The following is a 24,101-nucleotide window of genomic DNA, read 5'->3' on the forward strand; positions in this document are numbered from 1 at the left end:
ATCCCGGTGTCCCATATGGTCCCCCGTGCCTGCCAGGAGCTATTTCTGAGCAGACAGCCAGGAGTAACCCCTGAGCACCGCCGGGTTTGGCCCAAAAAATTAAAAAAATAAATAAATAAAAAAGAAAAGTCATATCAGTTAAGTAGTTGAAGACAAAACTAGGATTGGTGTTGATGCTCCATCCAGTGCAAATAAATTTTAGGCAAAAAAAAAAACAAAAACTAGGTAAGAAAGTTGATCTTAAGGCTCGAGTGGTGGCACAGGCCATAAGGCGTGTTAGCTTAGCACAGACCGCGGTTCGGGTGTCTCATGGTCCCCCGAGCCAGGAGCCATTTCTGAGCGCATAGCCAGGGGTGGCCCCTGGGCGTCACTGGCTATGGCCAGGAGTGGGAAAAAAGGAGAAAAAAAGATCTTAGGCCTAAGATTAGGGTCAACCAACAGGCTTTGCATGCTGAGTCCAGATTTGATCCTAGCTGGGAATCCACCTGAGCATCTCCAGGTGTGACCCCAAAACAAAAACAATGATAGAAAAGTTTTTATACACTGAAGGGAGTTGTACATAGATATAGCTGTTACCTCCCATTTAAGGGAAGCACGCACCAGATGTGGTTTTTTCCTTCCCTGGTGCAGTGCCTTTCTCCAAAAGAATTATTTGCCAAAAGGCCCGCTTAGCGAAGTCAATCATTTGACCCTTTGCGTGGATCATTGGCGGTAATCCCAACATGGCTGTAACATTACATTTTTCTCTCAATTTGGCCACTATAAAAATCCAGTCTCAGCTCTTCTACAGACAAAGAAATGTCAGTACCAAAAGCCTGCCAAAAGTTCCCTGCTGGCTACTTCGTATAGCCTGGCGCCAACAGCTTGTTTTTCTAAGTCTAGCTCTATGATGGTAAACAATTATTTCCGTCCCCCCTAAAAATCTATTTGCGACTACTACATAGACATCAAAAATATCTCTGTGTCTCTCCTCCTGGTATCTTGAAAGACCTGCTTTTTGCTAACCATAAACATCCCCAGCACTGATTTCACTGCCCTCCAGCAGAGTTCTTTCTCACCTGAAGAACCGTCTTTTAACTTGTAAATTTAAGGCTTGTTTTCCCATTGTATTGCTCTCTTGCTCTTTGAAAACATCTTGCATACCAGAGTTTGTGCTTATAAACGTCATCAACTGAAAAGTAAATTTGTCTCTCGTCCCTTGGGCGAGGGTCCCCATACAATGTATTTTGTGTGGTCTCATTTATTTCATATTTCATATTCGTCCACTCGTGCTCCCTCTTCTTTCCCTGTGAAAGGTTCCCGGACCTCATGAAGGTTCTGCTTAGCAACGCTAACCCGTCTGCAGCATATAGATACATATCTATTGCTCTCCATATATATCCATTATGAACCCAGACACTTGGGTTGTCTTCTTGCATTAACTTATGAATCAGTGTAAAGATTCTTTTTGTCTTGTTTTGTTTTTGTTTGAGGGCCACATCCAGCAGTGCTCAGGGGTTACTCCTGGCTCTGCACTCAGAAATAATTCCTGGTAGGCTCAGAGGACCATGCCTAATACTAGGGATCTAACATGGGTCAGCCATGAGCAAGGCAAATGCTCTACCTGCTGTGCAATGGCTCCAGCCCCTAAAGATTCTTTTTTTTTTTTTTTTTTAAGTTTTTGGGTCACACCCAGCAGCATTCAGGGGGTTACTCCTGTCTTTATACTCAGAAATTGCTCCTGGCTGGCAGGCTCAGGAGACCATGTAGGATGCCGGGATTCAAACCACTGACCTTCGGCATGCAAGACAAATGCCTTACCTCCATGCTATCTCTCGGGCACCTCCTAAAGATTCTTTTTTTTTTTTTTTTTTTTTTTTTGGTTTTTGGGCCACACCCGGTAACGCTCAGGGGTTACTCCTGGCTATGCGCTCAGAAGTTGCTCCTGGCTTGGGGGACCATATGGGACACCGGGGGATCGAATCGCGGTCCGTCCAAGGCTAGCCAAGGCAAGGCAGGCACCTTACTTCTTGCGCCACCGCCCGGCCCCTCCTAAAGATTCTTAAAGGCATGAAGACACAGCGATAATATAGCACATAGGGCATATTGTTTTGTGAATGGCCAACCTGTGTTTGATCACTAGCATCACATATGTTCTTCATAGTACACCAGAAGTAATTCCTGCAGAGCCAGAAGTAACCCCTAAGCATTGCTGGGTGTGGCCCCAAAATAAAAACAAACTCCCAAAAAAGACTAATGGTAGGGAGATAATTCAATGTGCTGAACACATGCTGTGCACGTCGGAGGCCTGCATTCAAACCCCAGTGCTGCATATAGTTCCCCACATGACTGACTATTAAGGAGCAACTCCTGAGCACTGAAGGGAGAACCAAAGATCCTGAGCACTGTCAGGTGCTGCCTCCCTTCCAAAAAGTAAGACAACAGACAATAATATGTTGACCTCAAACAAAAAGTGATCAATTATTCCCTCAGCAAAAAGGATTGTTCAGAAACGAATGGTTTACTGAGAAAACCAAGTATAAGTGTAGGCAGACCCTAGAAATGGAGCTGGCACTGGCTGTTGTAGAGGCAGTGGGACACCTGCTCATCAAAAGGCACCTCCAGATTCCTCCATGGGATGAAGGGGCAACCTCACATTCTGTAGGAGACATGCACATAGGTTTCCTCCAGCTGCAGCTTTGGAGGGACTCTCTCATAACCCCTTGCATTCTGACTTATGCTTCATTTTGGGATGGAGTGATAGCATACCAGGTAGGATGCTTGACTTGCATGTGGCCAGAATTGGGGTTCAATCCCTGGCATTCCATGAGCACAGAGCCAGGTGTAATCTTGCTAGATGTGGTCCAAAAACAAGTCAGGTTTTGTTTTGCTTTTATTAAGTGGTTGTATTTAGATACATTTACTTAAAGAAATCTGGGTTGGTGGGCTGGAGAGAAGCAGAGCGATAAGGTATTTGCCTTTCACACAGCCAATCTAGGACAGGCTGTGGTTCAAATGCCGGTATCCCATATGGTCCCCTGGGCCTGCCGGGGCAATTTCTGAAGGCAGAGTCAGGAGTAACCTCGAGTGCCATTGGCTATGACCTCTCCCCCCACCCCAAAAAAAATAAATCTGGGTTGGTGGGCTGATGGGGAGAGGCAGAGAGACAGAGACATGTTCAAAAGAGAACATGGCCTCTCCAGAGTGAATTAAACACACACATCTTACATTGATATAGAGTAAATACAATATAGAGAATACTCCTTCAAAGGCAGGGTTTGTATGAATTAATTTTCACAATAGAAAGTCAGACCTCATCCCAAATAGCATCAAAACAAAGACACATGGGGGGCTGGAGTCATAGCATAACAGTAGCGCATTTCCTTGCATGCAGCCAACCCAGGGACAGACATGGGTTCGATTCCCGGCATCCCATGTGGTCCTCGAAGCCTGTCAGGAACGATTTCTGAGCAGAGCCAGGAGTCACCCTGAGCCCCGCTGGGTGTGGCCCAAAAAATAAATAAATAAGTCGTCTTAACTTATTTTTTATGGACCAGATTACTACTATCTGTCAATGTGTGAGCGTTTTAGATCTCAAGCTGTTAGGAAAAATTCAAGATGACCTTCCTCCTAATTTAATACGAGTCATCCGATATGCAAAGTCCAAAGTCAGCACAAGTGCTGGGGTGGGGGGAGCTTTGGTTTCTAACTGTTGCCCTCTGCCCTCCACTTCGTAACCCAACTTCCCTTTTTCTGTGTCACTCTGCCCAGTAATGATAGACTCAGCCACTGGGATCTTCATCCAAGGCTTCTCCATCTGACACTTTTTACTGTTTTCTTCATTTGAAAGATAGTTCAAATTTTGCATTTTTGTATTTTGTAGAGATAGAAAATTTCAAAAAAATTTAATTCCTCCTTCTCACCCCCACTTCTGTCATTATTTCCAATTTTATGATAAGGATGTGGAGTGGGGTCTGCACGTGGGGTCCTATCCCAGGCTGTGGAGGTTCAATACGCTGCTCTCTGAGGTTTACACTCCTTTCCATGGTTGTGATGGTACTCATGCTCATCGGGGGACACACTGCCACACGTGCCTGTCACACCCACGCATGTTCCAAGGGGACCCAACTCAGTGGTGTGGTACTCAGGTATGGTGAATGCCGAGGGTTACGCACCTCAGCTGTGGTGCTGGCACAGACCTGGCTAATGACCATGGCACCAGGGCTATCAGACTATAAAGTGACAGAACTGCGAGAAAAATACTTGGCCATGGGCCAGCGAGATGGTACAAAGGTTAAAGCTCTTGCTTCATGAATGTGGCTGCAGTCACCATCCTAGTTTGAATCCCAGCATCACCTATGCTTCCCTGAATGAGCACAGGGGTATGTATCTACCTCGCCCCCAAAGAATTCTTAGCAAGAGATTATATTATATTATATTATATTATATTATATTATATTATATATATTATATTATATTATATTAATATTATATTATATTATTATGTTATGATATGCTATATTATATTTATATTATTATGTTATGTTATGTTATGCTATATTATATTATATTATATTATATTATATTATATTATATTATATTATATTATATTATATTATATTATATTATATTATATTATATTATATTATATTATATTATATTATAGCAAGAGATTATTGTTATAGAGATTGAGCTGGTGACAGTATTCTTGCAAAGCTTGTGTTTGAAGACACTGAACTATTCCGCAAAGTGCCGCACAATCTTTATTTCAGTTTATTTTTCCCTTTGATATGGAGCAATGGTGCTCAACTGCTATGCTACATTCAGTTCATTGTTCAGACATTGCTCCCAACATGCTTTGGGAATCATGTGGTGCCGAGGACTAACCCAGAGTTCCTTAATGCAAAGCTGCATCCAGATCTGCTCCCCAGCTTAATTTATGTTGAGGTGGGGAGAAGAGGGAGTAGGGGAGGAAACTCGGCCAAAGCTGGTAGTTCAATACAAGGGACCAAGGATTTTGCGTTTATTTTTCTTTTAATGTACTTATTTTTCTTTTGGGCCACACTCAACAGTGTTCAGAGCTTACTCCTGGCTCTACACTCGGGAATACTCCTGGGAGGCTCTGAAGACCGTCTATGGTGCCAGGGATTGAACCGGGTTGGATGTTCGCAAGACCTGTACTATCACTCTGGCCCCTTTTGATGTACTTTTTATTTTATTTACTTGTTTTTTTTCCCCCCCACTGAGGCTTTTTATTTACTCATAGTATTATATCTCTAGAAAAAAGAATCCCAGGATTTTCCCTCCTGTGTATTTTCATCTTGCTTCTCTGTGGAAAGGGGAAAAGAAAAAACAGAAATTATTTCTTGTAGCTAAACACACAGAGCTACAGCCTGCTTTCCCCCCAAAACAAACTTTGCCCAAGTCTTCCCTTCACCTGCTCCATTTGAGACAAAAAAGACCCATTTAGATACTTTTGTATCAGAGAGAGAGAGGAAGAACCACTCCCAGCGATGCTCAGGGTTTACTTCAGGCTCTGGCACTCCTAATGGTGCTCAGGGAACCATATGGGATGCTGCAAGATGAAACCCAGGTTGCTGAGTGCAAGGCAAGTGCCCCATGTCTGAGTCCATGACTCTCTGAGAAATTGGCAGCTACAGATCATCCCTCACGAAGAACAGTGAGAAGAAACAGTGAACTTCAGGAACAAGTGGACTGCAGGTACAACTTGATGGCTGCCTCATGGGGCTAGCGAGAAGTGAACAGTCCTATGCCTATGTAGATGCTTGCAGCAGACTTTTCTAGTCCTGATGCAAGGCAGGCACTTCCGATAACACTGGTGGCTGAGATGAATCAAAGAAGTGGAAGCAACTCTTTCGACCTCCCTTATACCCTCTCTTTGCTGAGATACCAGCAACAATTCAAAAGTACAGGGATAAAAGGAGTCACAGCCTATATTAGAATCCTGGCTCTAAGAAATCCTAAATGGAGCAAGGAAAGCCTCTTCAACAAGTGGTGTTGGCACAACTGGTTAGCCACTTGGAAAAAAAGCAAACTCAGACCCCCAGCTAACACCATGTACGAAGGCCAAATCCGAATGGATTAAAGACCTTGGTATCAGACCTGAAACTATAAGGTACACAGAACAACACGTAGGTAAAACATTCCATGATATTGAGACTAAAGGCATCTGTAAGGAGAAAACAGCACTCTCCAAACAAGTGGAAGCAGAGATAAACAGATGAGAATATATTAAGCTGAGAAGCTTCTGCACCTCAAAGGAAATAGTGCCCAAGATACAAGAGCCACCCACTGAGTGGGAGAAACTATTCACCCAATACCCATCAGATAAGGGCTAATATTCAAAATATACAAGACACTGACAGAACTTTACAAGAAAATAAAAACACCTAATCCCATCAAAAATGGGGAGAAGAAATGAACAGATACTTCCTTTGTCAAGGAAGAAATACAAATGGCCAAAAGGCATATGAAAAAATGCTCCACATTACTAATCATCAGGGAGATGCAAATCAAAACAACTATAAGGTACCACCTTACACCACAGAGATTGGCGCACATCACAAAGAATGAGAACAAGCAGTGCTGGTGGGGATGTGGAAGAAAGGAACTCTTATTCACTGCTGGGGAATGCCATCTAGTCCAACCTTTATGGAAAATGATATGGAGAGTCCTCCAAATTGAGGGAGGAAATTGAGCTCCCATACAATCCAGCTATACCACTCCTAGGGATATACCCTAGGAAAACAAAATACAATACAAAAATCCCTTCCTCACACCTATAGTTCATTGCAGCACTATTTACAATAGCCAGACTCTAGAAACAGCCAAGATGCCCTTCAACAGATAAATGACTAAAGAAACTGTGTACATATACACAATGGAATATTATGCAGCCGTCAGGAGAGATGAAGTCATGAAATTTTCCTATGAGTGAAATAAGCCAGAGGGGAGAGATAAATACAGAATAATCATTTGTGGGTTGTAAGAAAAATAAAAGACATTTTTGCACTAATTCTCAGAGACAAGGTCCAGCTCACGACATGAAGCTCACCACAAAGAGTGATGAGTGAAGTGCAGTTAGAGAAATAACTACATTGAGAACTATCATAAGGAAGTGAATAAATGAGGGAAGTAGAAAGTCTGTCTAAAGTACAGGTGGGGATGGGGTGGGGAGGAGGGAGACTTGGGACATTGTTGATGGGAATGTTGCATTGGTGAAGGGGGCTGTTCTTTACATGACTGAAACCAAACTACAATCATATTTGGAATCAAGGTGTTTAAATAAAGATATTAAAAAAGAATCCTGGCTCTTTCAAAACCTAGGAAAACTAAACTGGAACTTATCTTTTACTTAGCTGATTACTTATAATCAAGAGATATCAGTTTCTCAAGGTAACTTAAAAATCAAATGAGATAATATATTCAAACCATAAAACAATATTTATCATTGGTTAGCAATCAATAGATAGCTGCTATTATTATTATTATTGTTATATGTCCCATAAGTATTTGAGCCAATCTTTCTGTTATTCAGAGCATCCTTGTCGCTATATGTCATTCCATGCACTCTGATAAATTGCATATGAGGAAGAACTGAACAAGAAAATTCTAAAAAGAGAGAGAGAGAATTCTAAATGCTTGTTAATGGGGCAGGAACAATAGATAGCACAGTGGTAGGCTGCCCTTGCACACGGCTGACCCAGGATGGACCCAGGTTCGATTCCTATCATCCTATATAGTCTCTCGAGCCAGGAGCGATTTCTGAGTGCAGAGCTAGGAGTAATTCCTGAGTGCCATCAGGTCTGACCCAAAAATAAATAAATAAATAAATAAATAAATAAATAAATAAATAAATAAATAAATAAAAACTTGTTAAGGCCAGATATGTAGCTCAGCAGTAGAATATGTGCCTTGCATATATGAGGCCCTGGATTCAATCTTCAGCATCACAAAAATAATTTTTTTAATGCTTTATTTTTTGGAGGGGTCATACCCAGCAGTGCTCAGGGAGGGGTTACAGTATAGAACTGAACCCATGCCAGCCACATACAAGGCAAACACCCTACCTGCTCTACTGTCACTGATCCCTCGTTTATATTTTTTACTTACTATATAAAGATAAACGTTTTATGTGTTTTGTGGGGTTGGGCCTCCTAAATTGTGCTCAGAAAGTCCGGTCTCCCTCACCCCCACTCCTGTTGCCTGTTCAATACAAGAGCTTGCAGATGCTGTATTATTGCTCATAGCCTGTGGTTCTAGGAATACCCAGGCTACGGGAGCCTCCAAGGTCCCATGATTTTGGGGGCTAGGAACCAAAGTGCCCTACAGGAAGTACTATCTCTCTGGCACCAGGCCTTGTCTTTTTTATTTTTATTTTTTGCCATACCTCCAGCAGTGTTTATAGGGTTATTCCTGGGTCTGCATTTAGGTATTACTCCAGGTGGACTCGGTTGATCATATGGGATGCTGGGGACTAAACCCATTGACCACATTCAAGCAAGCCTTACATATATACTATCTCTCCTGTCCCCTTCTCTTGCTTTAAAAGAAAAATAAAAAAACTAAAAAAAGTAACTGGGAGGGGTGTGTGTGTGTGTGTGTGTGTGTGTGTGTGTGTGTGTGTGTGTGTATGTCTTTTTACATGTGTACTATCTCTCCTGTTTTAAAAGAAAAAAATCTGAAAAAATAACTGGGAAGAGTGTGTGTGTGTGTGTGTGTGTGTGTGTGTGTGTGTGTGTGTATTTGGGCCACTCCTGATCAGAAATCACTCTTGGCAGTGCTCAGAAGACCATATGGGGTGCAAGGGATCGAACCCAGTGAGCCATGGGCAAGGCAAGCACCTTTCCTACTGTACTATTGTTCCACCCAACATAATTCTCTAATCACGATAGCAGTGAACAGCTTACTTGCACGAGTTTCTCACAGGTACTGTGCAGTAAGAAATGCCAAAAGTAGACTCAGGCAAAAGGCAAAGTGACCTAATCGCAATAGAGGCTATACCTGAGTATACAACCAGCACCCAAAGCCAAATTAAAGTAGTTTTTTTTTTTTCAAGTAGGAATATGGAACACCTATGAATCAGGCATGTCAAACACTGTCAAAGCTCTCATCTGGGTTTTCGAGAAGCTGCATTCATCTTTCTATTGGATCTGTAATGCCACCTGCAGGCTGCTCTGAATGTTCTGTGAGTCTGCTTGGCCCAAGGACAAGGACAAAATGGACATCTCTCTCTCTCTCTCTCTCTCTCTCTCTCTCTCTCTCTCTCTCTCTCTCTCTCTCTCTCTGTCCTACCCTCTCCCTCCTTCCACCTTTCCTCCCTCCCTCCTCCTCTCGCCCTCTCTCTCTCCCCTCTCCATGTTGGATGCTCAGGGATTACTCATGAGTCTACACTGAGGAATTACTCCTGGTGGTGCTCAGGGGACTACATGGGATGTTGGGGATTGAAGCCAGGTCAGCTGTATGCAAGTCAAGCACTGTCTCTCCAGCCCACGGATAATGGACATTTCTCCGTTCTTACCCTATGCGGTGAGCTTCCCAGAGTCCATTTCACCCTAGTAAGTCCAGCTTTCGGAAAGAACTCATTACTAAATCACATATATGTCATCTATAATGGGGTTTGGAGGTCATTCCCATGATCACTCCATAGTAGAGCAAATGAAACTGTGTGGTAGACTAAATGGATGACAGTCCTCCATAGCTCTGCTCACACAGCTCACTGACACAGATCTTCTATGTATCTGGAATTCATGACTTGAACAAATACAAGCAAAGGAATGGAAGAGGAAAAACAAATTTTCCCAAGATTTCACTATAGAAGAAAGAGGAGAAAAGGGGTTTAACTAATGATTATGTTGGAGCTCCAAAAAAACATTTTTTGGTTTAAGTTAAGAGAGGCCAGAATGTTACATATCAAAAAACAGGGGCCAGAACGGTGGCATGGTGGTAGGGCATTTGCCTTGCACACACCTGACCTAGGATGGACTGCGGTTCGATCCCCCGGTGTCCCATATGGTCTCCCAAACCAGGAGTGATTTCTGAGTGCATAACCAGGAGTAACCCCTGAGCTTCACTAGGTGTGGCCCAAAAACAAAAGCAAAAAAATACTAGGAACAATCTGGGTTGACAGGGATGTGGTAAAAAAAAAGAACTCCCATCCACTCTTAGTGAGAATGTTGTCTGGTTCAACTCTTATGGAAAACAATATGAAAAGGTATCAGTAAAGTAAAATTGAATCACCATGTGATGCAGAAATCCCATTCCTGGTATTTACCATTGGGATACAAACATTTTCATTCACAAGGACATATGCATACCATTATTCATTATAGCATTCAGTACTCTGGCTAAGATATGGATCAACCTAAGTTGATTATATATTTATTATATAATATTATGTATATATGTATATATATGAGGGAATTGCAATGTAGTCAAGGAAAAATACCTCAATCACCCTTGGCCCCAGAATACAGGAAGTTGAGAAAGAGAAAGAAGGAAAGAAGTCAAGGGGTGCAACAAGAAAAAAAAAACAGGGTGAGAAAAAGTGTATAGGGGTCAAAGCATATTCTCCCTTCCCCCCAAAAATGCAAATAATAATCAGTGTTACGTATGTAAACATTTCCATTAGATTATAATGATACTGATCCTACCCTAAAATATAATTGTGCTCTACCCTAGAGTGTGACCTGGCATTCTGCTCCCACCCTAGGGCGGTACCTGATTCTGATGTATAAAAGCAAGGGTCTGTGGAAGGCAAGGGGTTTTTCTGGGCCTGATTCTGGGGCTTTTGGCTTCAGCCTTATCCACTGAATAAAGCTAATATCTTCTGAAGCCTGACTACCTGTTAGCTTTCTACCCGCCGCATTCACCTCAGAACCACCAGCTGAACATCGTGGTCCAAGCTGGAGGAGAGAGATCTCATCCTCCATCCCTCCATCAGTCAACCCCCATCAAGGGCTGACATGTAACAAATCAGACATTGTTTCTTCTGTTTTCCTAAAAGTTCATGTGTCTTTCTTTTTTTTTTTTTTTTAATTTTTTGGGGTTTTTTGGGGGGTCACACCCAGCAGTGCTCAGGGGTTACTCAGAAATTGCTCCTGGCAGGCTCAGGGGACCATATAGGATGCCGGGATTTGAACTAATGAACTTCTGCATGAAAGGCAAACGCCTCATCTCTTTGGGCCCTCTTTTTGGTTTTTGGGTCACACCCGGCAGAGCTCAGGGGTTACTCCTGGCTCCAAGCTCAGAAATCGCTCCTGGCAGGCTCGGGGGACCATATGGGATACCGGATTTCGAACCACCGTCATTCTGCATGTGAGGCAAACGCCTTACCTCTATGCTATCTCTCTGGCTCCTCATGTGTCTTTCTTTTTCTTTGGTTTTTGGGCCACTCCCGGCGGTGCTCAGGAGTTACTCCTGGCTGTCTGCTCAGAAATAGCTCCTGGCAGGCAAGGGGACCATATGGGACACCGGGATTCAAACCAACCACCTTTGGTCCTAGATCGGCTGCTTGCAAAGCAAACACCGCTGTGCTATCTCTCCGGGCCCACTCATGTGTCTTTCTTAAAATCATGTGACCTCATAGTAGTTCTTCCATTATATCTTCCTTTTAAGCAATAAGGGCTGCAGTACAAGCAAGTAGGGTATTTGCCTGTATACAGCCAACCTTGAGCACTGCCAAAAATAATTCCTGAGTGCAAGGCCAGAATCAAGCCCTATGCACCTAGGGTGTGGACTAAGAACAAACAAGCAAACAAAAACAAATAAAAGAAAATAGCAATATAAACCTTACATTTACTTTCTGTAACCTTTCAGTTCCTGGTCTACTCCATTGTACCTAAACCAGCAGACATATTTTTTTCTTCATAATTCTGAAAAAACTAGAGAAAGATGGTATAGCAATACCAAAGATCTCGAAGATTAGATTCTAGAACTTTCCTGGCACAAATGGTTGTATAGCCTTCCCATTCACAAATAAGCACAGGGAGAAATTTAGATAAACTCCAGGAAGGGGAAAGAGAGTACAGAGGGTAGGATGTCTGCCTTACATGCAACATTTCTGGGTTCAAACCCAAAACCACACAGAGTATCCCAATCACGACCAGGAGTGATCCATGAGTGCAGACGAGAGGAGCTCTAAGCATCACTGAGTGTGCACTCCATTTGGAGCTGCCGCAAAACACCCCCCCCCTAAAATTCCAGGAGGGTGTTGTTGGGTAGGTAAGGCAATAAAACCTGAACTAACTACATGAGTGGGTGGGGTGAGTAATCAAAGGAAAGTGCAGCCTTGACAGGGAACAAGAGAATTTATAGTGGGTCACTGTAGGCTGAAGGTCTCAAAGGGGAAGACGAGGTCACTGGACAGGATATTGGCATCTAAATGGATATTACAAGCATCATCAAGTTCCCAGGGTTTAGACTTGAGAGTCAGGTTATGAAAGTGGAGGACAGGTGCATTTCTCTTTTATTGCTGAGAGACAAATGAACATCAATCTAGCACCTAAAGTAACACTGCTTATTATCTCAGTTGAGAAAGCCAGGAATCTGGGAGAACTAGAGTTTGCCTGCTTGGGAATGGACAAGGTATCAGGGGCCAGATCAAAGCTGAAGATCCAGCTGGATGCCTCGCTGGAGGCTCTTACAGAAGAATCTTCTCCCAAGGACAATTTATTGGCAGATTTCTAATCCTTGTGCTTGAGAACTGTGAGAAGTAAGCAACTTTTCCTTGTTGACCATCTCACTTGTCTTTCGTGCAGCCAATCCGGGTTTAATCCACAGCATCCTGTATGGGTCTCCAAGCACTGCCAGCAGTAATTCCTGAGTACAGAGCCAAGAGTTACCCCTGGACATTGCTGGGTGTGGCCCAAATGCCAAACAAACAAACACTGACTGGAGTCAGAGAGATAGTGCAGTGGGTAGGGTTTTTGCTTTGCATGCAGCTGACCTGCGTTTAATCCCCAGCATCCCATATGGTTCTCTGAGCACTACCAGAAGTGATCCTTAAGTGCAGAGCCAGAAATAACCTCAGAGTACCACTGGGTGTGGACCCTCCCTTCATATCAGAGCGGTCCCATCTTCACAGCAGATCTGTGGCAGACACTAAACTTACTTCCCTCTGGCACTGGAAGAGCTCACAAAATAAAATTAGGCCACCCTGACAAACTCACTATTGATTTGGGATATCGAGTCTACTGACTTGGGACTTTTTCATTCCAAGTACAAAATTCCTCAGAATTGTAGTTAGATTTATGTCTGGTTAGATAACCAGTGGATGATCGGTATGGGGGTGCGGGTTGGGGTAAGGATGGAAGAGCTTGGGAGCTAGGGAAAAGATAATCTTTCAAATACAGACATTTTTGGACTATTGAGAGAATTCAGCAGGCTTTGCATATGGGAGACCCAGGGTTGATCCCCAGTTCCCTGCATATGAATCCCCAAAACAGAGCTGGGTATACAGCTCCTGCTAGGTATGCTCCCCCACCTCAAAAAATTCTGACTTGAAAGTAAAGTTGAGGAGATAAAATAGCAGAACAGCTAAACTAATGCATTGATCAATCAAACAGACACATGCAGACTTTGCCAAGTACTAGACCCTCTTTGAAAGAAAAGAGTGGCCGGAGCGGTGGCGCTTGAGGTAAGGCCTCTGTCTGCCTTGCAAGTGCTAGTCTAGGACGGACCAAGGTTTGATCCCCCCGGCATCCCATATGGTCCCCCAAGCCAGGAGCAATTTCTGAGCGCATAGCCAGGAGTAATCCCTGAGCGTCAACGGATGTGGCCCCAAAACAAAAAAAACAAAAACGAAAGAAGAGAAATGATAAAATTCAGTTATCCCTGTTCTTTGTAGACTGGAAGAGAGAACAGACAGTGGCTTTAGCAGAGAGAAGAGAGGGGTGGGAGAGAGAAGGGAGGGAGGGAGAGAGAGAGAGAGAGAGAGAGAGAGAGAGAGAGAGAGAGACTGATAAAAGCAGTTAGTGATGGGCAGAGTATATGTGTTAAGCACCCAGATGTGGATGGCCAGATCACCTTGATCTATGTAATTTGATTTATATAACTGAGACCAATTAAAAAAGAATTCATACAAGTATAAAGTTCACTGACAGTTATCAAGAATGACCTTCACAAGGTCAAGAAAGTTCAAAGCATCGGTGCCTCTGCCTCATCAGTACAAGGACCCAGGTTGGATCCGTCACTGGAGACAGCATGACCCATCAGGCCCAAGTGTCCAGAACACAAGGAGTGGTGCTGGAGTCACTGGGCACTGTTTAAGAGACTACCAAATAGGTACAGTCGTAGACAGGTGACTAGATATAGGTGAGTAACCTAATTATTAACTTTAAAATTCTCTTGTTGGGGCCGGAGAGATAGCATGGAGGTAAGGCGTTTGCCTTTCATGCAAAAGGATGGTGGTTCGAATCCCGGAATCCCACATGGTGTCGCCCCCCCCTCCCCCCCCCATGCCTGCCAGGGGCGATTTCTGAGCATAGAGCCAGGAGTAACACCTGAGCACTACCGGGTGTGATCTCCCAACCCCCCCCAAAAAAAAAATTCTGTTCTATTTTGATTTGGCTTGCTGGTCGCACCTAGTGGTACTCTTGGCTCTATGTTCAGAGGTCATTTCTGGCAGGGCTTGGGATATCCTATTGGCTGTTGGGATCAACTGAGATCAGCTATATACAAGGAAGAGCCTTAACCCCTGTGCTATCTCTCTGGCTCTCACGTAAATATTTAATCTAATTAGCCCACAGTCAAGTAAGCAGGGGCAAGGAAATAATTTATCTTTGAGAAAAATGGGCTAAAAGGTTAATTATTGAGAGTTTACATCAGACATAGGGTGCTTTTTCAGGGGGAATCCCAGCTCTGTATGGCAAAACAATACAGTTCTTAGAGAGCAAATCCAGGCTTCCAAGTGCAAAGCTCATGTACCAGTGAGTATCTCTCTGGCCCTACCTGTAAAATCTCTCAAGTAAATTTTCAGTTGAACAGAACCTACAGAACAAGAGCAAAATTGAGTGCAACAGCTCGACATGGATTTTCAAAATGAACACACCTAATTTATTTTCAAGATTCCAACAGCCTCCCTTATGCTCCATTATTCCTTCCACAGATGATCCTGCTCCTGATATTTATCTTCATCAGTAAGTTCTGGGTGTGTTTTGTTTTCATTTTTCGTTTTGGAGCCTCACCCAGTGGTGCTCAGGAGTTAGTCCTGGCTCTGCACTCAGAAATCGCTCCTGGCAGGCTCGGGGATCTAATGGGATGCCAGGGATTGAATTCCTGTCCGTCCCAGGTCATCTGCATGAAAAGCAAACACCCTACTGCTCTGGCCCCTCTGTTTTTAAACTGTAGATGAGGGACCCGAGCAATAGTATAGCAAGTAGGCTAACCCTACGTGCTTCAATCCCTACTTGATTCAATCCTGGGCATCCCATATGGTGCCCAGACCCTGCCATAAGTGATTTTTGAGCACATAAGGGATAACCCCGACCACTGCTGGTGTGGCTCAAACACAAACAAATAATAAACTTCAGGTGAGTGAGTCACTCCTGTGGGTGGGGTCCTTGAATTCAATATTATTATTGTTTTATTTTGTTCTTGGGCCACACACACTTGAGCTTCTTGGCTGTGCTCAGGGGACCATGTGGGATGCAGGGGATCAAACTTAGCTGGCCAGATGCAAAGCAAGTACCATACCTACTATACTATCTCTTTGGCCCCAGCACCCAGCATTCAATATGATTTATGTGAGATTCATCTAGGATTTTCAGGCACTAGGGGCTTATTCAATTTTATATCTATGTAAGGCTTCATTGTATAAAAACTACAATTCTTCATTCTACTATGCTGGGTCTTTGGGATATTTCCAGTTTTGAAATATAGCTTGAAGAGAAGAAAATTACTAACCTGACTTTTAGTATTCTAGCACCAGTGAAGGTCTGATACTTGATGTCATCCTCTGCCCTTGCTCATGCTTATAACAGAGTTGAGAAGAAAATTAGAGTTGCAGAAAGGGACTAATGAACGACACTTCCTTCCAGTAGAAGTCAGTGGCCACCCATGAGGGCGATCAGGCTCCAAGTTTGGCAAAGAGGAAGTGGAACACACCAGAGAAAGGATGCATGTTTCAGAGCCTAAATGGTCACGAAAAGTGATATGAAATGGTGGTGTTCTGGGGACTTCATAGATAGGAATCATTAGATGATGACAATCATTGAACATCTGAGTTCAATGTGTACGAAAGGTAAAATTTCCTAATGGGCTGCGGAGGTAGGACGTCAAGGAGGACGCTTGCCTTGCATGTGGCTGATTCAGGTTTGCACAGTTCCCTCCAAGTCCCAATAAGGGCTATCTCTGAGCACAGATCCAAGGAGTAAACTGTAAGCACAAGCAGGTGTGGGCTTCCTTCCCACAGTAAAAATAATATCCTGAGAATTATTCAAACACCCCCAGGCTGAAGGATAGCACCTTCAACCAAACCCTCAGGCCCACACAAATACAGCTGAGTTGCTAAGTATCACTGGGAGGGGCCCCCATGGATTGCAAACAAATACAGTCCTACTGGTTCAGGACAGAAAAGCACTGGGTGTGAAAGGAGGCGTGGTTACACAATTTGTAAATGAAGGGAATACCACAAAAGTTTGCATAGAAATGATTAAATTCATTCAAAATTGGTTGTGAGTGCTCAGCCCAGCCTTGCGGGCCTGAGGATTCAGTCGGACTCAGCTCAGTAGACACAGCGCTTCAGCCCTTCATGCTATTTCTTTCTTGTTTTTTGGGCTATATCTGCTTGCATTCAGGGATTACTCTTGGCTCTACACTCCAAAATCACTCCTGGGCCAGATACCAGTGATAATACAGAGGTAGGGTGTTTGCCTTGCAAGTGGCTGACCCGAGATGGACCCTACTTCGATTTCCGGAATGCCATATGGTCCCCCGAGCCTGCCAGGAGTGATTTCCGAGTGTCACTGGGTGTGGCCAAAAAACCTAAATAAATAACTAAATAATAAATAAATAAATAAATCACTCCTGGAAGACTCAGGGGACCTTATGGGATGTCTGAAATTGAAACCTGGTCATATTTAAGGCAAATGCCCTACCAGCTGTGCTATGGCTCCTGCCCCCATTTTTGCTCATTTTGTGAAAGTGCACAATTGTGAACAGATGGTTCTATGTATTCCTTTGTGGTTACAAACTATCAAATTTTTTTCTTGAGTTGGGCATAGTTAACATAACAGTGTATATTGATGCCTCTCCTGATCACTTGAGCATAGTGATTTTTGTGTGTGTGTGGTTTTTGGGTCATACCCAGCAGTGCTCAGGGGATACTCCTGGCTCCATGCTCAGAAATTGCTCCTGGCAGGCACGGGGGACCATATGGGACGCCGGGATTCGAACCGATGACCTTCTGCATGAAAGGCAAACACCTTACCTCCATGCTATCTCTCCGGCCCTGAGCATAGTGATTTTTAACTCCCAAATGCAAATACTTTCTATCATTTTGCACATTCTGCCTGTCATAGATTGTGAGTCATGTTTTGTATGTCACTAGTATTTGATGAATAATCAACGGAGGGAAAGACTATCTCGTCATCTAAACCGTAGTGTTTTGAGGAAAAGAAAGATGGAAAAAAATAATAAAAGTTATTAGATTCCATCACTGCAGGATATACACAAAACATTTGCTTGTGAACTCGATACTCAAAGAATTATCTCAAAGGTTGTATTCTTGGTGATAACATAGAAACAGAAATGGGGATTCTCCTGGTAACAAACTGGAAGCCTTGAATGACAACCCTAAGAGTTTAGGCCTCTTGAGAGTGAGAACTATTATAAATTTAGAGTATATAAATGACATTTTCAAAGTCATATCCGAGAAATATTAAGCTTTACAGCTAATGGAAAAGATCAGTATGAAAATGGAAAGAAAACGGTAGGGTCCCAGGACTGGAGAGAAAGTATAGAGGTAAAGGTGCTTGCCTTGCATACAGCTAATCCTGGTTTGAACCTTGGCTCTGCATATGGACCCCTGATGTACATATGTATCACCATGTACGGTCCAAAAATCCAAGGAAAAAAGAAAAGTAAAAGCTTCATATAGAGATTGATGGTGGAAAGTTTGAGAGGAAAGGAACTTGGAAGACGAACTGGTAAGTGAAAAGGCATAGAGGATGAATCACAAAGAAAGCTAGAACTGATTTAAGCATCTCCCATCGGAGAAGCTGCAAATCTTGTAGTGTTGTGACTAGAATTTGTGAAGGCAGCAAATAAGTCTTGCATGTCAATGTGTTATGAAATATTGCTTCACTCCGAGCCTTGAACCAAACACACACCTGGTAAAATTTTATTGTATGAATAATAAAAAACGAGCTTATTGTATACCAACCAGGGGCCTACTACCAGAATCTGCTATGCTGTAAAACTGGGAACTGGTTTCATAAGAGTTTGACCTCTTTTATAAGATGTTTTGCTGACTAATATAGTCATTTTATTACCTGGAGAGATAAGAGTTCATTTGTGCCAGCAATCAAAGTCAAAGTGTAAAGAGCATAAAATGTCACATGCTTCACTTCTCATTGTACAATGTTTTGGAATAATTCCACATCTGGTTCTCTTATGCTTAGTATTTGAACATGAATACAAATGACATCAGCAAGGTAAAAAACTTTTTATTCTGTTTTTTTTTAAATATCTTTATTTAAGCACCATGATTACAAACATGTTTGTAGTTGAGTTTTAGTTGTAAGAAAGAACACCCACCTTCACCAGTGCAAAATTCCCATCACCAATGCCCCCCAACTCTCTCCTCCCCCACCCCTTGCCTGTATTCGAAACAGGTATTTTATTTCTCTCACTCACTATGATTGTCATGGTAGCTCTATCCCATACCATCACTCATATTAGAATAACAAACTGTTATTCTACATGGGACAAAGTCTTAAGCCAATGGAGATATGCCCAAGTTTCATCTCATCTCTACCGTTTTGATTTTATTGTTTCTCTCCCTCCCTTCTTCCCTCCCTCCTTCCTTCCTTCCTTCTTTCCTTTCTTCCTTCCTTCCTATGCTTTCATAGGTGAAAAGTCCACATAAAAAGAAATTAACAGGGGCCGGGCGGTGGCGCTGGAGGTAAGGTGCCTGCCTTACCTGCGCTAGCCTAGGAGACGGACCGCGGTTCGATCCCCCGGCGTCCCATATGGTCCCCCAAGCCAGGAGCGACTTCTGAGCGCATAGCCAGGAGTAACCCCTGAGCGTTACCGGGTGTGGCCCAAAAACCAAAAAAAAAAAAAAAAAAAGAAATTAACAGCACCAGAAAACAGTAGTGGGCAGGACACTTGCATGCAGCCAATTCGTTCTCAACCCCACATCCCATATGATACCCTGAGCACTGCCAAAAGTAATTCCTGAGTGCAGAGGCAGGAGTAACTCTTAAGCATCACCAGGTATGGCCCAACCACCATCTCCTTCCCCAAAAGTGACAGGCACAGCCTGGACCAAATTTTGGTTTGTTGGGCTTAATTTTTTTGCTTTTACTCCACTTTTGTTGTTGTTATTCTTGCTTTTTAGACCACACCCATTGATGCTCAGAGATTATTTCTGACTCTGCACTCAGTCCTTGTGGTGCTCAGAGGATCTTATGGGGTGTTTGTTATAGAGCCTGGGCCAACTATATATAAGGCAAAGGTAAGCACCCTACCCACTGTACTATCACTTTGGCTCCATCTTTTTTTTTTTTTTTTTTTTTTTTTTTTTGGTTTTTGGGTCACACCCGGCAGCGCTCAGGGGTTACTCCTGGCTCTACACTCAGAAATTGCTCCTGGCAGGCACAGGGGGCCATATGGGATGCCGGGACTCGAACCACCGTCCTTCTGCATGAACGGCAAACACCTGACCTCCATGCTATCTCTCCAGCCCCCTTTGGCTCCATCTTTAACTCCACATTATAATTACTACACATTATAAACTTGCCACAATTGAAGAAAGATAAAAACAATGTAGGGCTGGAGTGATAATACAATGGATTGGGCACTGACCCAGGTTCGAGCGCCAGCACTCCATAAAGTACCCGGAGCATCATCAGGAGTGATTCCTAAGTGCAGAGCCAGGAATAACCCCCTGAGCATTTTCAAAACAAAAACAAAATAATGTGCAGCTAAAATACATAAGGTCACCTTATGCCAAGAGTAACAGCTCTTGTTACTAAGCACTTCCTACTTGCCAGTTTTCTACATGCCTTAAGTTCTATGGCTTTTTTGTTAGTTTGGTTTCATTTTTTCTTTCCCCAGTGCTCTGGTTCAATCAAGCCCTCACAACCACCAAGCAAGTACTCTACCTTCCTGATCCATCACTACTGGTTTGGATTTTTTGTTTTGTTTTGTTTTTTCAAAATCTCATTTAATCTTTACAACAATGTCTGAGGTGCCTTGTATTAAAATCTCTGTCTTGCAGCTGATGAAACTGAAGTAATAAGATTAAACAATTTATCAGAGGTCATATGCTGCAGCAACAATTTATGTTCACATTTTGGCTCCCTCTGTTAGTGCTGATAAGGGAGATAATAAAAAAAGTATTACCTATAAAAAAAAAGGGGGGGCGGAGAGATAGCATGGAGGTAAGGCATTTGCCTTTCATGCAGGTCAGTGGTTCGAATCCCGGCATCCCATATGGTCCCCTGAACCTGACAGGAGTGATTTCTGAGCATAGAGCTAGGAGTAACCCCTGAGCGCTTCCGGGTATGACCCCCCGCAAAAAACCCCAAAAAACAAAAAATAAAATAAAAGAAGAACAAAGACCATTTAGGCCCAAACAGCCTGGGCTTAGTGAGAAGAGAGATAAAATACAGATGGGGTTGGGGGTGGTGTAGAAAAGGAGAATCTATTAGCCCTCAAAATCCAAGCTCCTCTCTACATCCATGAGAGATCCAGGAGACTCTGGCAATACTCAGCCAGCTAAAATAGGACTACCAGGGCCACCCCCAAAAAATTGGGGTGCATGTGGTGCCCTGGTTCCCCTCCACATTTTCTTTTTTTTTTCCCTCCACATTTTCTTTTCTTTTTTTTTTTTTTGGTTTTTGGGCCACACCCTGTGACTCTCAGGGGTTACTCCTGGCTATGCACTCAGAAGTTGCTCCTGGCTTCTTGGGGGACCATATGGGACACCGGGGGATAGAACCGCGGTCCGTCCTAGGCAAGCTCAGGCAAGGCAGGCACCTTACCTCCAGCGCCACCGCCCGGCCCCCCCTCCACATTTTCTAATCTTCCTGTTTTTCACATTTCTGTCCATCTGTGGCTGTACCGACAATAATTTTCTTAGATACAGCTCTCCAATCACATATTTGCTACATTAACCCTTATCTTTTTTTTTTTTTTTTTTTTTTTTGGTTTTTCGGGCCACACCCGTTTGATGCTCATTTCTGGCTACACACTCAGAAATTGCCCCTGGCTTGCAGGGACCATATGGAACGCTGGAGGATAGAACCATGGTCCTTTCCTTGGCTAGCGCTTACAAGGCAGACACCTTACCTCTAGCACCACCTCACCGGCCCCATCCCTCATCTTTTTTTATTTCATCTTTTTTCCCCTCTTTTTCTGGGCCAAACCTGGTGGTTTTCAGGAATCACTCCTGATGGGTTCTGGGGACTACATCAGATGCTGTGGATTGAACCAGGTCAGCTTCATGCAAGGCAAACGCCCTACCCACTATCCTTTTATTGCTCTGGCCTAAGTTTTGTCTCTTATCTAGATTATTTAATTTATTAATAAACCTTGTTCATAGTATTGTCAGCCTTCCAAACACAATGGCTGAAATAGAAAACAAGGGAGTGGGACTGGATGATAATACAGTGGGTAGGGCATTTGCCTTGCATGAGGCTAATCTGCTTCAATCCCTGGTATCCCATATGGTCCCCAAAGCCTGCCAGGAGTGATTCCTGAGCATGGGTGGGTGTGATCCAAAACACAAAAACCATAACAACAACAACAACAAAACTAGGACTTTTGTTGGTAAGAAAATAACTTAGTAGGGAACACTGAACCTTGTCTGCCCATCATAGGCGAAAGCGTTTCAGAGAGGAAATGGCATCTGGTTTGATGATGGTTTGATACTTACAACAGATAAGTTTGATACTTACAACAGAAGCACTGATAATATCCTAAACATATTTAGCAACTTTCCAGTAAAATGGTGTTTCTTAGAAGATGGGCGTGTATGGGTGAGGAACATACAATGAATATATGCAATCACACATCCCATACACATAATTGGTGGAGCAAGGCATGTCACCAGGGATTTTTGTAGAACACTGATGAGGAGGAAGATGGCTGTGACTCATTCTTACTGCTAAGTGTGGTCTCAATAGAGCAGCCCTCTCCACCTAATACTAACGACAGGGCATGACTTCCAAACCAAAACCACCCAACAGAGCAGTCCAAAAGAATGTCATTCTCAAGAAAGACATTCTCACACCTTCCAAACTACAGGCCTGAGACCAATCTGGTATTGGTTGGGGGAGTGGGGTGAGGAATTGCAGTCACACATGGTAGTGCTCAGGAGACCATATGCAGTACTGGGAATTGAACCCGATCAGCCCTTTGTAACTCGTATACAATCTCTCCAAACAGTTGATTTGGGGGTTTTTTGGTTCTGTTTTGTTTTTTTTTCTTTTGGGGCCATACCCAGTAATGCTCAGGGGTTACTTCTGGCTTTACACTCAGGAATTACTCTTGGCAGTGCCCAGGGGAACAATATTGGAGTCGATGATGGAACCTGGGTAGGTTTTGTGCAAGAGAAATGTCCTAATCACTGTATTATCACTCCAACCACTTGTTTTTGTTTATAATAATATTCTAATTGCTTACTTAAAAGACTTTGCATTCCTTTTTAAGGCCAGTTGTAGCTTTACAATAACTACGCAAAAAATGCATTGCCCAATAAACGACGTAGGTTCAAGAGGCATACATAAGAAAACTATTGGCAAATCATAAGTTGGTGATGTTTCAGATAAGCATACAGCCTTGGCATTCTTATAGTAGACACAACAAATGTTCCTCAATAGCACACATTTCCCCCCTTGTCATTATTGAAAAAAGTCATTGCACGGGATTTCTATAGCTAAAGCCTGATTTAGCTTCTTATTTATATTTAGTCTTCTTCCTCGATTCCTGTCCATAGTTTTTTTTTATCCTTTTCTTTGTCCCAACAATTCACAATACAGACCAGGCAAAGGGCCTGGGTTGAGGTGTATATGGGGTACATTTACTGTACCTCCTCTTTCTATACAGTCTGTGTAAAGAATACAGCCTGTGGTAAGAAATGGGAGGCCTTTTCTTTTTTTTTTAATTTTTTAATATATATGTATATCTATAAAATCCTTCACCAGTGCAACATTCCCATGACCAATATCCCAAGTGTCCTTCCTCCACACCCCACATCGGCCTGTACTCTAGACAGGCTTTCTACTTCCCTCATTCAGTCACATTTTGTTATGATAGTTCTCAGTGTAATTATTTCTGTGACTGCACTAGTTATTTTATCTTGAGTCAAAAAATAACCCTACCGGAGTGGTGGCGCTAGAGGTAAGGTGTCTGCCTTGCAAGCACTAGCCTAGGACAGACCATGGTTTGATCCCCTGGCATCCCATATGGTCCTCCAAGCCAGGAGGGATTTCTGAGCGCATAGCCAGGAGTAACCCCTGAATGTCACTGGGTGTGACCCCCCAAAAACAAAATAATAATAATAATAATAATAATAATAATAATAATAACAACAACCCCAATAAGCCTTTAGCACAGTGAGTAGGGCATTTGCCTTTCATGCAGCCAACTGGGTTTGTTCCCCAGTATCCCATATAGTGCGCTGAGCCTGTAGGTGTGATTTCTGAGCATGGAGCCAGAAGTAACCCCTGAGAGCTGCCAGATGTGGCCCCCAAAAAACCAAAAACAAACAAACAAAAAAGAATTACTGATTTGGTGGCCAGAGCGAAATAGGTAGGGCAATTACCTTGTACAATCCTGACTCAGGTTTGATCCCCAAATGGTCCCCCACACCCAGACGGGAGTGATACCTTAGTGCAGATCTAAGAATAAGCCCTGAACATCACTGAATGTGA

General features: G+C 43.1%; 1 non-coding gene across 1 annotated transcript; it reads right to left on the reverse strand.

Annotated features, from left to right (window-relative positions):
* Positions 1–23,181: 23,181 nt before the first annotated feature.
* On the reverse strand, positions 23,182–23,315 carry LOC126032691 (small nucleolar RNA SNORA51). The gene has a single exon (XR_007503914.1). It is a non-coding gene; the product is annotated as a small nucleolar RNA SNORA51 (small nucleolar RNA).
* Between the last annotated feature and the right edge of the window lie 786 nt (positions 23,316–24,101).

Source organism: Suncus etruscus, chromosome 16 (assembly GCF_024139225.1).
Source record: "Suncus etruscus isolate mSunEtr1 chromosome 16, mSunEtr1.pri.cur, whole genome shotgun sequence".
Taxonomy (NCBI): domain Eukaryota; kingdom Metazoa; phylum Chordata; class Mammalia; order Eulipotyphla; family Soricidae; genus Suncus; species Suncus etruscus.